Source organism: Moschus berezovskii, chromosome 21 (assembly GCF_049115385.1).
Source record: "Moschus berezovskii isolate FMDL1 chromosome 21, NW_MosBer_1.0, whole genome shotgun sequence".
In the NCBI taxonomy this organism is placed as follows: Eukaryota; Metazoa; Chordata; class Mammalia; order Artiodactyla; family Moschidae; genus Moschus; species Moschus berezovskii.
In genome coordinates this window covers 55,654,613-55,669,465 of record NC_142480.1, presented here as the reverse complement: position 1 = coordinate 55,669,465, position 14,853 = coordinate 55,654,613, and the positions used below count along the sequence as shown (strand labels likewise).

At 42.4% G+C, this 14,853-nt stretch overlaps 1 pseudogene; it reads right to left on the bottom strand.

Moving 5' to 3' along the window:
- Positions 1-1,504: 1,504 nt before the first annotated feature.
- Positions 1,505-12,942, bottom strand: LOC129550021 (large ribosomal subunit protein eL36-like; annotated as a pseudogene).
- Positions 12,943-14,853: the final 1,911 nt, after the last annotated feature.

Genomic DNA, 14,853 nt, shown 5'->3' with positions numbered 1-14,853 from the left:
GAAACTAATCATTTGACAGAGATTTCCTTAAAGGAAAAGAGTCAAAAAGGAAAAGAAGAGAAAACTCTCCTAGTCTTTCCTGACTGGTTCTGTCACTGATTGGGCCACTTCTTCAATGCTAAGCCAGGTCTTTTACAACTCTGACTTAGCTATCATTCTCTGTGTGGAGCTTAAAGGTCAGTCAGGCTTCCCTGGTGGCTCAGATGGTAAAGTGTCTGCCTGCAATGCAGGAGACCTGGGTTTGATCCCTGGATCGGGATAATCCCCTGGAGAAGGAAATGGCAACCCACTCCAGTACTCTTGCCTGGAAAATGCCATGGACGGAGGAGCCTGGTAGACTACAGTCCATGGGTTAGCAAAGAGTCGGACATGACCGAGCAACTTTACCTTAAAGGTCAGTCAGAAGTGAAAACTTAGGGTCTTAGATATTTTCCAGGCATAGGACACGCACATGTCTCTCCTGATTCCCTAGAATATGCAGATGGCACTCAAAGCCTTTATGCTCCCATGCTCCTCCCCCCAGAACTTCCCCTATCCAGGCTATTCAGTCCATCCATTGCAGGTCCTGTCTTCTATCCCCTGCTTTGTGTGTGTGTGTATATGTTAGTTGCATAATCATGTGTGACTCTTTGCGACCCTATGGACTGCAGCCCTCCAGGCTCTGTCTATGAGATTCTCTAGGCAAGAGTACTGGGGCAGGTTGCCATGCCCTCCTCCAGGGGATTGCCCGAAGGGATCAAACTTGGGTCTCCTGCATTACAGGCAGATTCTTTACTGCTTAGCCACCAGGGAAGGCCCATCCCCTGCTCTCGGGAGCTGCAATAGAACATTCACCTTTAAATGCTTCTGACAAACACCACCTGGGAAGCTCTCCTAGCCCTGAGAAAGTTCCAAGACTCATCTCACAAGGATCCATCAGATGGGTCAAATCACACAATGACAGTTCCTAGAGACCAGGATCAGTGTTGCCCCATTTGACACCAGCAAACCCACACCAAGAATCTGGACCACCATCCTCATGCCTGCTGATGAGGTGGGGGTGGGGGATAATAAGTAGGTAAATTAAAATGTCACAGTGGTTTTTTGGACTGCAAGGAGATCAAAACAGTCAATCAGAAAGGAAGTTAGTCCTGAACATTCATTGGAAGGACTGATGCTAAAGCTGAAGCTCTAAAACTTTGGCCACCTGATGCGAAGAGCTGACTCATTGGAAAAGACTCTGTTGCTGGAAAAGACTGAAGGTGGGAGCAGAAGGGGATAACAGAGGATGAGATGGTCGGATGGCATCACTGACTCAATGGACTTAAGTTTGAGCAAGATTCAGGAGTTGGTGATGGACAGGGAAGCCTGGCATGCTGAAGTCCATGGGGTTGCAAAGAGTAGGACATGACTGAGCAATTGAACTGAACTGCGGTTTTTTTTTTTTTTAGAATGAAAATTGTGTTGCTTCTTTCCTTTTTTTTTTTTTATCTGAAAAGGTTTATTGTGCACAGAGGGGAAGGGCTCAGTCCTTCTTGGATGCCGCTTTCCTCATGGAGGCCATGGCGTTGCTCAGCTCCTCTCTCTTCCTCTTAGCATTTTTGTGTGTCCCCACTCTTTTTTTCTTCTTTATTTTAAAAAATTTATTTTAATTGGAGGTTAATTACTTTACATTCTTTTAATTTATTTTTTATTGAAGGATAATTGCTTTACAGAATTTTGCTGTTTTTTGTCAAACCTCAGCATCAGTCAGCCATGCTGCTGCTGCTGCTAAGTCACTTCAGTCGTGTCCGACTCTGTGTGACCCCATAGACGGAAGCCCACCAGGCTCCCCCGTCCCTGGGATTCTCCAGGCAAGAACACTGGAGTGGGTTGCCATTTCCTTCTCCAATGTGTGAAAGTGGAAAGTGAAAGTGAAGTCGCTCAGTCGTGTCCGACCCTTAGCGACCCCACGGACTGCAGCCTACCAGGCTCCTCCATCCATGGGATTTTCTAGGCAATAGTACTGGAGTGGCTTGCCATTGCCTTCTCCTCAGTCAGCCATAGGTATACATATATCCCCTCCCTTTTAAACCTCCCATCTCCCTCCCCATCCCAACCCTCTAGGTTGATACAGAGCCCCTGTTTGAGTTTTCTGAGCCATACAGCAAATTCCCGTTGGCTATCTGTTTTACATATGGTAATGTAAGTTTCCTTGTTACTCTCTCCATACATCTCACCCTCTCCTCCCCTCTCCCCGTGTCCATAAGTCTGTTCTCTATGTCTGTTTCTCCATTGCTGCCCTGTAAGTAAATTCTTCAGAACCGTTTTTCTAGATTCTGTATATATGTGTTAGAATACAGTATTTATCCTTCTCTTTCTGACTCACTTCACTCTGTATAATAGATTCTAGGTTTATCCACCTCATTAAAAGTGACTCAAATGCGTTCCTTTTTATGGCTGAGTAAAAACAAGACCAGGAGCTGACTGTGGCTCAGATCATGAACTCCTTATTGCCAAATTCAGACTGAAATTGAAGAAAGTAGGGAAAACCACTAGACCATTCAGATATGACCTGAATCAAATCCCTTATGATTATACAGTGGAAGTGAGAAATAGATTTAAGGGACTAGATCTGATAGATAGAGTGCCTGATGAACTCTGGACGGAGGTTCGTGACATTGTACAGGAGACAGGGACCAAGACCATCCCCATGGAAAAGAAAGGCAAAAAAGCAAAATGGCTGTCTGAGGAGGCCTTACAAATAGCTGTGAAAAGAAGAGAAGCGAAAAGCAAAGGAGAAAAGGAAAGATATAAGCATCTGAAAGCAGAGTTCCAAAGAATAGCAAGGAGAGATAAGAAAGCCTTCCTCAGCGATCAATGCAAAGAAATAGAGGAAAACAACAGAATAGGAAAAACAAGAGATCTCTTCAAGAAAATCAGAGATACCAAGGGAACATTTCATGCAAAGATGGACTCAATAAAGGACAGAAGTGGTATGGACCTAACAGAAGCAGAAGATATTAAGAAGAGGTGGCAAGAATACACAGAAGAACTATACAAAAAAGATCTTCATGACCCAGATAATCACAATCGTGTGGTCACTCACACTCACCTAGAGCCAGACATCTTGGAATGTGAAGTCAAGTGGGCCTTAGAGAGCATCACTACGAACAAAGCTAGTGGAGGTGTTGAAATTCCAATTGAGCTATTTCAAATCCTGAAAGATGATGCTGTGAAAGTGCTGCACTCAATATGCCAGCAAATTTGGAAAACTCAGCAGTGGCCACAGGACTGGAAAAGGTCAGTCTTCATTCCAATCCCAAAGAAAGGGAATACCAAAGAATGCTCAAACTACTGCACAATTGCACTCATTTCACAAGCTAGTAAAGTCATGCTCAAAATTCTCCAAGTCAGGCTTCAGCAATATGTGAACCGTGAACTTCCAGATATTCAAGCAGGTTTTAGAAAAGGCAGAGGCACCAGAGATCAAATTGCCAACATCCGCCGGATCATGGAGAAAGCAAGAGAGTTCCAGAAAAACATCTATTTCTGCTTCATTGACTATGCCAAAGCCTTTGACTGTGTGGATCACAATAAACTGTGGAAAATTCTGAAAGACATGGGAATCCCAGACCACCTGACCTGCCTCTTGAGAAACCTGTATGCAGGTCAGGAAGCAACAGTTAGAACTGGACATGGAACAACAGACTGGTTCCAAATAGGAAAAGGAGTACATCAAGGTTGTATATTGTCACCCTGCTTATTTAACTTATATGCAGAGTACATCATGAGGAACACTGGGCTGGAAGAAGCACAAGCTGGAATCAAGATTGCCAGGAGAAATATCAATAACCTCAGATATGCCGATGACACCACCCTTATGGCAGAAAGTGAAGAGGAACTCAAAGGCCTCTTGATGAAAGTGAAAGAGGAGAGTGAAAAGGTTGGCTTGAAGCTCAACATTCAGAAAACGAAGATCATGGCACTGGCCCCATCACCTCATGGGAAATAGATGGGGAAACAGTGGAAACAGTGTCAGACTTTATTTTTCTGGGCTCCAAAATCACTGCAGATGCTGATTGCAGCCATGAAATTAAAAGATGCTTACTCCTTGGAAGGAAAGTTATGACCAACCTAGATAGTATATTAAAAAACAGAGACATTACTTTGCAAACAAAGGTCCGTCTAGTCAAGGTTATGGTTTTTCCCGTGGTCATGTATGGATGTGAGAGTTGGACTGTGAAGAAAGCTGATCGCCGAAGAATTGATGCTTTTGAACTGTGGTGCTGGAGAAGATTCTTGAGAGTCCCTTGGACTGCAAGGAGATCCAACCAGTCCATTCTAAAGGAGATCAATCCTGGGTGTTCATTGGAAGGACTGATGCTAAAGCTGAAACTCCAATACTTTGGCCGCCTCATGCGACGAGTTGACTCACTGGAAAAGACTCTGATGCTGGGAGGGATTGGGGACAGGAGAAGGGGATGACAGAATATGAGATGGCTGGATGGCATCACCGACTCTGTGGACATGAGTTTGAGTGAACTCCGGGAGTTGGTGATGGACAGGGAGGCCTGGCGTGCTGTGACTGTGGGGTCGCAAAGAGTCGCACACGACTGAGCGACTGAACTGAACTGAACTGAATATTCCATTGTGTCTATATATACCACAACTTCTTTATCCATCCATCTGTCATTGGACATCTAGGTTGCTTCCATGCTCTAGCTATTGTAAATAGTGCTGCAATGAACAATTTTCAATTTTGGCTTCCTCAGGGTATATGCCTAGGAATGGGATTGCTGGGACATATGGTGGTTTTATTCCCAGTTCTTTAAGAAATCTCCATACCATCTTCCATGGTGGCTGTATCAATTTACATTCTCACCAACAATGGAAGAGTGTTCCCTTTTCTCCACACCCTCTCCAGCATTTATTGTTTGTAAACTTTTTGACGATGGCCATTCTGACTGGTGTGAGGTGATATCTCATTGTAGTTTTGATTTGCATTTCTCTAATAATGAGCAATGCTGAGCATCTTTTCATGTGTTTGTTAGTCATTTGTATGTCTTCTTTGGAGAGATGTCTGTTTAGATCGTTTTCCCAGTTTTTGATTGGGTTGTTTGTTTTTCTGATATTGAGTTGTATGAGCTGCTTGTTTATTTTGGTAATTAATACCTTGTCAGTTTCATTTGCTATTATTTTCTCCCATTCTGAGGGTTGTCTTTTCACCTTGCTCATAGTTTCCTTTGCTGTGCAAGAGCTTTTAAGTTTAATCAGGTCCTACTTGTTTACTTATGTTTTTATTTCCATTACTCTAGGAGGTGGGTTATAGAGGATCTTGCTTTGATTTGTGTAATTGAGTGTTCTGCCTATGTTTTCCTCTAAGAGATTTATAGCTTCTGGTCTTACATTTAGGTCTTTAATCCATTTTGAGTTTATCTTTGTGTATGGTGTTATGAGGTGTTCTAATTTCATTCTTTTACATGTTCAGTTCAGTTCAGTTCATTTCAGTTCAGTCGCTCAGTCGTGTCTGACCCTCCGTGACCCCATGAATCACAGCATGCCAGCTGTCCAATTTTCCCAGAACCATTTGTTGAAGAGGCTATCTTTGTCCCATTGTATATTTTTGCCTTCTTTGTCAAAAATAAGGTATCCATAGGTTTCTGGACTTTCTGTCTTGTTCCATTGGTCTATATTTTTGTTTTTGTGCCAGTACCATACTGTCTTGATGACTGTAGCTTTGTAGTATAATCTGAAGACAGGAACGTTGATTCCTCCAACTCCATTCTTCTTTCTCAAGACTGCTTTGGCTATTTGTGGTCTTTTGTGTTTCCATATGAATTGTGAAATTTTTTGTTCTAGTTCTGTGAAAAATGCCATTGGTAATTTGATAAGGATCACATTAAATCTGTAGACTGTGTTTGGTAGTATAGTCATTTTCACAATATTGATTCTTCCTACCCAGGAACATGGAATATCTCTCCCTCTGTTTATGTCATCTTTGAGTTCTTTCATTAGTGTCTTATAATTTTCTGTGTACAGTTCTTTTTCTCGTTAGGTAAGTTTATTCCTAGATATTTAATTCTTTTTGTTGCAATGGTGAACAGGATTGATTCCTTAATTTCTCTTTCTGAATTTTCATTGTTAGTATATGGAAATGCAAGTGATTTCTGTGTATTGATTTTGTATCCTGCAACTTTGCTAAATTCACTGATTAGGGTTCTGTATGTACAGTATCATGTCATCTGCAAACAGTGAGAGCTTTACTTCTTCTTTTTTGATCTGGATTCCTTTATTTCTTTTTCTTCTCTGATTGCTGTAGCTAGGACTTCCAGAATTATGTTGAATAATAGTGGTGAAAGTGGGCACCCTTATCTTGTTCCTGATCTGAGGGGGAATGCTTTCTGTGTTTCACCATTGAGAATAATGTTTGCTGTAGGCTTATCATATATGGCCTTTACTATGTTGAGGTAGGCTCCTTCTATGCCCACTTTTTGAAGAGTTTTTGGTGGGCTGCCGTCTGTGGGGTTGCACAGAGTCGGACACGACTGATGTGACTTAGCAGCAGCAGCAGCAGCAACCATAAATGGGTGCTGAATTTTGTCAAATGCTTTTTCTGCATCTATTGAGATGATCATATGGTTTTTATCTTTCAGTTTGTTGGTATGGTGTATCACATTGATTGATTTGCATGTATTGAAGAATCCTTGCATCCCTGGAATAGACCCAGCTTGATCATGGTGTATGAGTTTTTGATGTGCTGCTGAATTCTGTTTGCTAAAATTTGTTGAGGATTTTTGCATCTGTGTCCATCAGTGATACTGGCCTGTGGTTTTCTTTTCTGTGTTATCTTTGTCTGGCTTTGGTATCAGGGTGATGGTGGCCTCGTGGAATGAGTTTGGAAGTGCTCCTTCCTCTGCAATTTTTGGAAAGACTTTTGGAAGGATAGGCATTAGCTGTACTCTAAATGTTTGATAGAATTCTCCTGTGAAGTCATCTGGTCCTGGGCTTTTTGTTTTTTGGGAGATTTTTGATCACAGCTTCAATTTCAGTACTTGTAATTGGGTTGTTCATAAGTTCTATTTCTTCCTGGTTCAGTATTGGAAAGAAAGAGGGCTTCCCTGGTGGCTCAGAGGTTAAAACGTCTGCCTGCAATGGGGGAGACCTAGGTTCGATCCCTGGGTTGGGAAGATCCCCTGGAGAAGGAAATGGCAACCCACTCCAGTACTCTTGCCTGGAGAATCCCATGGATGGAGGAGCCTGGTGGGCGGCAGTCCACGGGGTCACAAAGAGTTGGACACGACTGAGTGACTTCACTTTCACTTACTTTCACTTTTTCAGTATTGGAAGTTTGAACTTTTCTAAGAATCTGTCCATTTCTTCCATATTATCTATTTTATTGCCATATAGTTGTTCACAATAGTCTCTTATAATCCTTTGTGTTTCTGCATTGTCTGTTGTAACCTCTCATTTTTCATTTCTAATTTTGTTGATTTGATTCTTCTCTCTTTTTTTCTTGTTGAGTCTGGTTAAAGGTTTGTCAGTTTTGTTTCTCTTCTCAAAGAACCAGCTTTTAGTTTTATTAACCTTTCGTTTCTTTTTCATGTATTTCTGCTCAGATCTTTATGATTTCTTTCCTTCTACTAATTTTGTTTTTGTTCTTCTTTTTCCAGTTGTTTTAGGTGTAAAATTAGGTTGTCTATTCGATGTTTTTCTTTTTCATAGAGGTAGGATTGTATTGCTATAAACTTCCCTCTTAGAACTGCTTTTGCTGCATCCCTTAGATTTTGAGTTGTTGTGATCTCATTGTCATTTGTTTCTAGAACTTTTTTGATTTTCCTTTTGATTTCTTCAGTAACCTGTTGGTTATTTGGAAACATGTTGTTTAATCTCCATGTGTTTGTGTTTCTTACACTTTTTTTTCTTGTGATTGATATTTAGTCTCAATGTTGTGGTTGGAGAAGATGCTTGATATGATTTCAATTTTCTTAAATTTACTGAGGTTTGATTTGTGACCCAAGATATGGTCTATCTTAGAGAATTTTCCATGGGCACTTGAGAAGAAGGTGTATTCTTCTGCATTTGGATGGAATATCCTGAAGGCATCAGTGAGCTCTCATCTAATGTATCATTTAAGACTGTGTTTCCTTATTAATTTATTGTTTTGGTGATCTGTCCGTTGGTGTGAATAGGGTGTTAAAGTCTCCTACTATTATTGTGTTACTGTCAATTTCTCCTTTTATGTCTGTTAGTGTTGTCTTATGTATTGAGGTGCTCCTATGTTGGGTGCATGCTGCTGCTACTGCTACTAAGTCACGTCAGTCATGTCCGACTCTGTGCAACCCCATAGATGTTTACAATTGTTATGTCTTCCTCTTGGATTGATCCCTTGATTGTTATGTAGTGTCCTTCCTTATCTCTTGTAATCTTCTTTATTTTAAGGTCTATTTTGTCTGATATGAGGATTGCTACTCTAGCTTTCTTTTGCTTCCCATTTGCATGGAATATATTTTTCCATCCTCTCACTTTCAGTCTATATGTGTCTTTAGTAAGTTTCTTGTAGATAGCATATATATGGGTCTTGTTTGTCTATGCATTCAGCCAGCCTGTGTCTTTTTGTTGGAGCATTTAATACATTTACATTTAAAGTAATTATTGATATATATGTTCCTATTGTCATTTTCTTAATTGTTTGGGGTTGATTTTGTAGATATTTTTTTTCTGTTGTATTTCTTGACTATATAAGTCCCTTTAACAATTGTTGTAAAGCTGGTTTGGTGGTACGGAATTCTTTTAACTTTTGCTTGTCTGAAAAGCTTTTTATTTCTCCATCAATTTTGAATGAGATACTTGCTGGTACAGTAAAGGCAATGGCAAGCCACTCCAGTACTCTTGCCTAGAAAATCCCATGGATGGAGGAGCCTGGTAGGCTGCAGTCTGTGGGTTTGCTAAGGGTCAGACGCGACTGACTGACCTCACTTTCACTTTTCACTTTCACACATTGGAGAAGGAAATGGCAACCCACTCCAGTGTTCTTTCCTGGAGAATCCCAGTGACAGGGGAGCCTGGTGGGCTTCCGTCTATGGGGTCACACAGAGTCGGACATGACTGAAGTGACTTAGCAGCACAGTAATCTTTGCTGTAGATTTTTCCCTTTCAGTACTTTAAATATACCCTCACATTCCCTTCTGGCCTGCACAGTTTCTGCTGAAAGATCAGCTATTAAGTGTATGGGGTTTCCCTTGTGAGTTACTTGTTGCTCCTCCCTTGCTGCTTTTAATATTTTTTCTTTGTGTTTAGTCTTTGTTAGTTTGATTAGTATGTGTCTTGGCATATTGCTCCTTGGATTTATCCTGTTTGGGACTCTTCATGCCTCTTGGACTTGAGTGACTATTTCCTTTTCCATGTTGGGGAAATTTTCAACTATAATCTCTTCAAAAGTTTTCTCATACACTTTCTTTTTCTCTTCTTCTTCTGGGACTCCTATAATTTGAATGTTGGTGCATTTGGTATGGTCCCAGTGGTCTCTGAGACTGTCCTCAGCTCTCTTCATTCCTTTTACTTTATTCTGCTCTTCAGAAGTTATTTCCACCATTTTATCTTCTAGCTCACTGATTCATTCTTCCGCTTCAGATATTCTGCTATTGATTCCTCCAAGAGTATTTTTAATTTCAGTAATTGTGTTGTTTGTCTCTGTATGTTTATTCTTTAATTCTTCTGGGTCTTTATTGATTGATTCTTGCATTTTCTCCATTTTGTTTTCAAGGTTTTTGATCATCTTTACTATCATTGTTCTGAATTCTTTTTCAGGTAGTTTGCCTATTTCCTCTTCATTTATTTGAATTTCTGTGTTTCTAGTGTGCTTCATTTGTGCTGTATTTCTCTGCTTTTTCATTATTTTTTTTAAATTTATTGTTTTTGTAGTCTCCTTTTCCCAGGCTTCAAGGAAAGTTGAAATTTTTCCTTGAAGAAGGTTGAATTCTTTCTTCCTTTTGGTTTCTTCCATCCTAAGGTTGGTCCAGTGTTTTGTGTGAGCTTCGTATAGGGTGAGATTTGTGCTGAGTTTTTGTTTTCTTGTTTTTCCTCTGATGGCAAGGCTGAGTGAGGTGGTAATCCTATCTGCTGATGGTTGGGTTTGTATTTTTGTTTTGTTTGTTGTTTAGATTAGACATCTTGCACAGGGTGCTAATGGTGGTTGGGTGATGCCAGATCTTGTATTCGAGTGGTTTCCTTTGTGTGAGTTCTCGCTGCTTGATACTCCGTAGGGTTAATTCTCTGGTAGTCTGGGGTCTTGGAGTCAGTGCTCCCACTCCAAAGGCTCAGGGCTTGATCTCTGGTCAGGAACAAAGATTCTGCAAGTGGTTTGCTATGGCATTAAATGAAATTAAAACAAATACCCCAAATGAGAAACCAAAGATGAACCCCAGACAAATGGCAGTTGCAAAATCAGGCAAATACTATTTAAAATAATGGAACATACACATATACATATACACCCATGAGCAAAGTCAAAACAGTCCAACAAAAGTAAAGTACAGTAGGTTGAACTGGCTAACAAAGGAAATAAAAAATTATATTTACCAATTAAGAACAAAACTAACTTAAGCACAAACTGGAAAACAAAACTAAAGGTGCCAAGTGGGGAATAAAGCAATGAAAACAACACTTAACAAATAATGTTGAGAGAAAGGAAAGAAAAGAAATAATAAATATGCAAAGTTAAATAGAGGTAGATAAAGATTTATATACGTTAAAAAATTAACTGCAAGGGGGAAAGAACAGTAGGAAAAGCAAACAAAGGAATAAATGTAGAAAAAATAGTAGGTTTAAAAAGTTAAAAATTAAAATTAAGAGGAAAGAAAAAGGGAAAAGAAAAAAAAAGAGGAAAACTCCATGGAACCGCAAAAGCCCAAAGTAGAGGCAGAGGTTTAAGATAACAATAAAAAACGTGACTGAGAAAAAAAAAAAAAGCTCAATAGCTTAATTGGATTTCTTAATGCTAATAAAATCAACAACTACAACGGGGCAGGGGGTTAAAGGGAAATAAAAAAAGTCCGAAAGAATCTACAGAACAAGTCAAAATAATATTTTTCTTGAGTCACTGTGGTCAGAGTCCTTTCTCTGGCTGGGAATCACAGCCCACCTTACCTCCCTAGGATGTCCTCCAACACTGTGCTGATTTCTGGACCTGCTGGGGGGGCAGCTCAGATTCTAATCTGGTCCTACTCCTGTGTGTTCTTGCCTCCAATGTCCACAGCTATAAGAGCTAGTGCGTTTTCTTTTGTGGAAGCTCTCAGTGGCCTTTTATATATTCCATATACACAAAGTCTGCTTAGTTGATCGTGTGGACTTAATCGGCAGCTATACAGCTGGTGGGAAGGGTTTGGGTCTTCTTCCTTAGCCACACTGCCCCTGGGTTTCAATTGTGGTTTTATTTCCACCTCTACGTGTGGGTTGTCCACTGGGGTTTGCTCCTGAGGCTGCCTTGGAGGGCTTGGGTCTGCCCCAGTGAGGTCCAGTTGTGGAGGTGGTACAGCTGCTTGGGTCACAGGGGTTCTGGCAGCACCAGGTACTCAGGGGGTTGGCAGCTAGGGAAGCAGGAAATACAGTGCTCTAGAAGGGTATGGCAACCAGTATTGGCCAATGCTCTCCAGTATTCTTGCCTGGAGAACCCCCTCTCTGATAGAGAAGCCTGGCAGGCCACAGTCTACAGGGTCACAAAGAGTCAGACACTACCGAAGCAACCCCGCACGCATAGACACAAGACATTTTCTGCCTGTGGCAGCTCTACCCCAGTGAGAGTTGAACGTGGAGGTGGTGCAGCTGCTTGGCTTGTGGGGAACCTGGCAGTGCCAAGGGTGCAGGAACCTGGACTGCCATTGGCTGCAGGAGTTATGGTTCTATCACAGTCTTTTTCCGAGCCTCTTGTAGCTGGCGATCAGAAGGCTTCTTTGGCCTGTCTTTCTCCATAGCTCAGCCCATTCAGGCACTTAAAGGGCTCCCTTGCCTGGGGTCCTACTCTGTAGATTGTTGCATCAGTCACTGAAAGGAGCACCCTGGCTGGGGTCCTACTCTGTAATTCAGTGCCTCAGGCGTTTGATAGGCCAGCCTCTCTATTGTTCAGCTGCCAATGCTGGTGTGTGGGGAGAGAGAGGCTTGGTGATGGCTCCCCCTCCACGTGTGACTCAGCAGTATTACCTTGCTTCCATGGCTGTCTGGCTTTCCTCCACAGGCATTTCCACCACAATCTCCTCCTTCACATCCCCTCGATCCATCTCTTCAGTCAACAGCAGCCCTTGCCCTGGGATTGCTCCATAATCCCTAAACTCCAGCTTCGAGCCGCTGCACTTTCCAGGGTGCCAGTGTTCCTGTCCAGGGTATGTATGGCTGCAGCAAGGACTGTCTGATTCTCATTCCATGTGGGCTGCCACAGATCAGCTGTTTCACTCTCAGCCTTAAATGTTTCTCCTCTGACTCAGACAGTGGCCCAGTGTGGGGATCCGACCCCTGCTTCAGTTCCTCCACCTGCCGAGGGCAGGTCCACTCCTGATTTTCTCCCTAATTCCTAATTTATTCTCCCTAATTCCTTTGCCCTGTCGAGTTATGCGTGGTTCTATATATTGAACACTGGTCAGGTCCTCCTGTCCGCTCTCAGCTGGTGTTATGCGTGCACTTGTGTGTCTGAAGGTGTATTCCTCATGTATCCATGGAGAGAGATGTGCTCCACGTCCACCCCCTCCTCCGCCATCTTGTTCTCCCCCCACCCTTTTCTTGATGAACTTGAGGGCCCGCTTGTCCTTGGAGACCTTGAGCAGCTCCATGACCCGCTGCTCATAAGAGACACACCTCCCAGATCATGTTCTGCACAAACGTGGTGTGTTTGGTGAGCTGCCCACGATGGCTATTGTGCCTCAGTTTGCTCATGTTCTCGGTCACCTTGCGGCTCTTGCTGAGGCCCATGGCCATGGGGTAGTTCAGAGCCATGGCTGCTGTTCTTCAAAGGCTGCCACTGTGGAAGGGCCATATATTCCCTTTTTAATGTTCCCCTGCAGGCTGTAAAATTTTGTTCAAATTCAGAGTTCTATAAAAGTCAATCCTCATAAGCTTTTGCCAGCTTTATAATTGTTTTCTGAAGTCTCTTACTTTTCCATTTTTAATAACATCATCAGATCTCTTGATTTTAATTCTGCAGTATCTCCAAAATATGACTTCTCTTTTTTTTTAAAAAATGTATTTATTTATATTTATTTATTTGGCTGCATCGGATCTTAGTTGCCCCAGGTAGAATCTTGGTTGCATCCTGTGTTATCTTTCCTTGTGGTACATGGATTCTCAGGTGGTGGCACTTGGGCTCAGTAGTTGTGGCACCCGGGCTTAGTTGCCTCTGGCATGTGAGATCCTAGCTCCCTGACTAGGGATTGAACCCATGCCCTGTGCATTGGAAGGCGGATTCTCAACCACTGGACCACCAGGGAAGTACTGAGCATGGCTTTCTTCTACCAAAGCTCAGTAGGAATATCCCTCTCCTTCAGCAACATCTCCAGCTGGGTCTCTGGCTTCCCATAACCATCCCTCCCAAGGCCCTCAGGCCTGCAGTCACAATGGTCCCCACTATTACTGACCCTGATGTGTGACACCATCCCCAGTATGCTTCTCTTAAATGCAACCGCACCTTGTTGGCCCTGCTGCTTCAGGTCAAGTGCTCTGTCAACGTCTTGCCAACAACCTGACTGGTTATCACGAGGCTATATTCTGGCTGAGGAGAGGTTGGCAACGTGTCCCATGGCATCTCCTGTGAGCTTTTCTTGGGCCTTCTCCTCTCTTCTTTGCTTCTTCTCTTTCTCCTGCCTTGGATATAATGCTGCCAACCAAGGACAAGGGCCACCCTTAGGAAGGCAATGTCGTACCCTGGAAGGAGCCTACCTCCTGAGGACCTCACGGGGAAGAAGTGATGTCAGCTGTGTGATTCTGGGTGAACTGCTTCATCTCTTTGAATCTTAGTTTCCTTATCTGCAAAGTAGGTCTTAGTACTAGTGGCTCTGCAGGCTTGGAATGAAGAAAGAATGAGGTAATTTATGCACAAAGACTTGTAGAAAAGAATGCAAGCAAACAAAAGGGGGTCCCATACATATTGTGAATTTGCCTTCAGTGAAAACTCCAAACCTTTATACTCCTGCAGGGAAGATGCACAACCTATCTTTACTGTCACCAAGGGAATAACACCTTAGATTTGCAGTTTGCAAAGCACCTTAACGTTCATTAAATTTAATCCATGCAACACTTCTGGGAGGGAGGAGGCAGTTTGTCATGACTATTTTTTTATTTTATTAGAAAAGGAAGAGCCACAGAGAAAGAGATGACCTGCAAAAAGATACTTACATAACTAGTTAACTAAAGAGGGACAGAATCAAGTGTAGAATTCTGTCACTTGACCTCCACATGAGAGAAGAAGGCAATCAAACGTCCTTGTTGGGAAATCTTATGTTTATTAAAAGTTGCCCTGGGGTAAAACATCAGGTCTCTGAAAAAGATTCTGTCAGGGGCCAGTCTGCAAGTTGTTCCCTGAGAGAACGTGGTGCCTCATCAGTACGGGGGCGTGGGACACAGTTGAAGGACTTCTTGGGACAAGGGAACAATGGGTGAAGCCCACAAGCAATTTTGAAGAATTTGAGAAAAAACTCCTTAGAGTCTATGATGCTTGGTATTAAGACAACTTTGTGGCTGCCATCCTTTTTCTTTCTAGTAGGGAACTCAAGAAAGAGGGCATTGAGAAACCAGAGCATTGTGATTTGTAGCTAGAAAGGAAAATTCGAGTCTCTGATAGTATGAGCCCAGTGATGTCTGCTTTCCAGGCCACAGGGAGAGGCAGGCGCCTGACTCTTGTTGGCAGCCCAA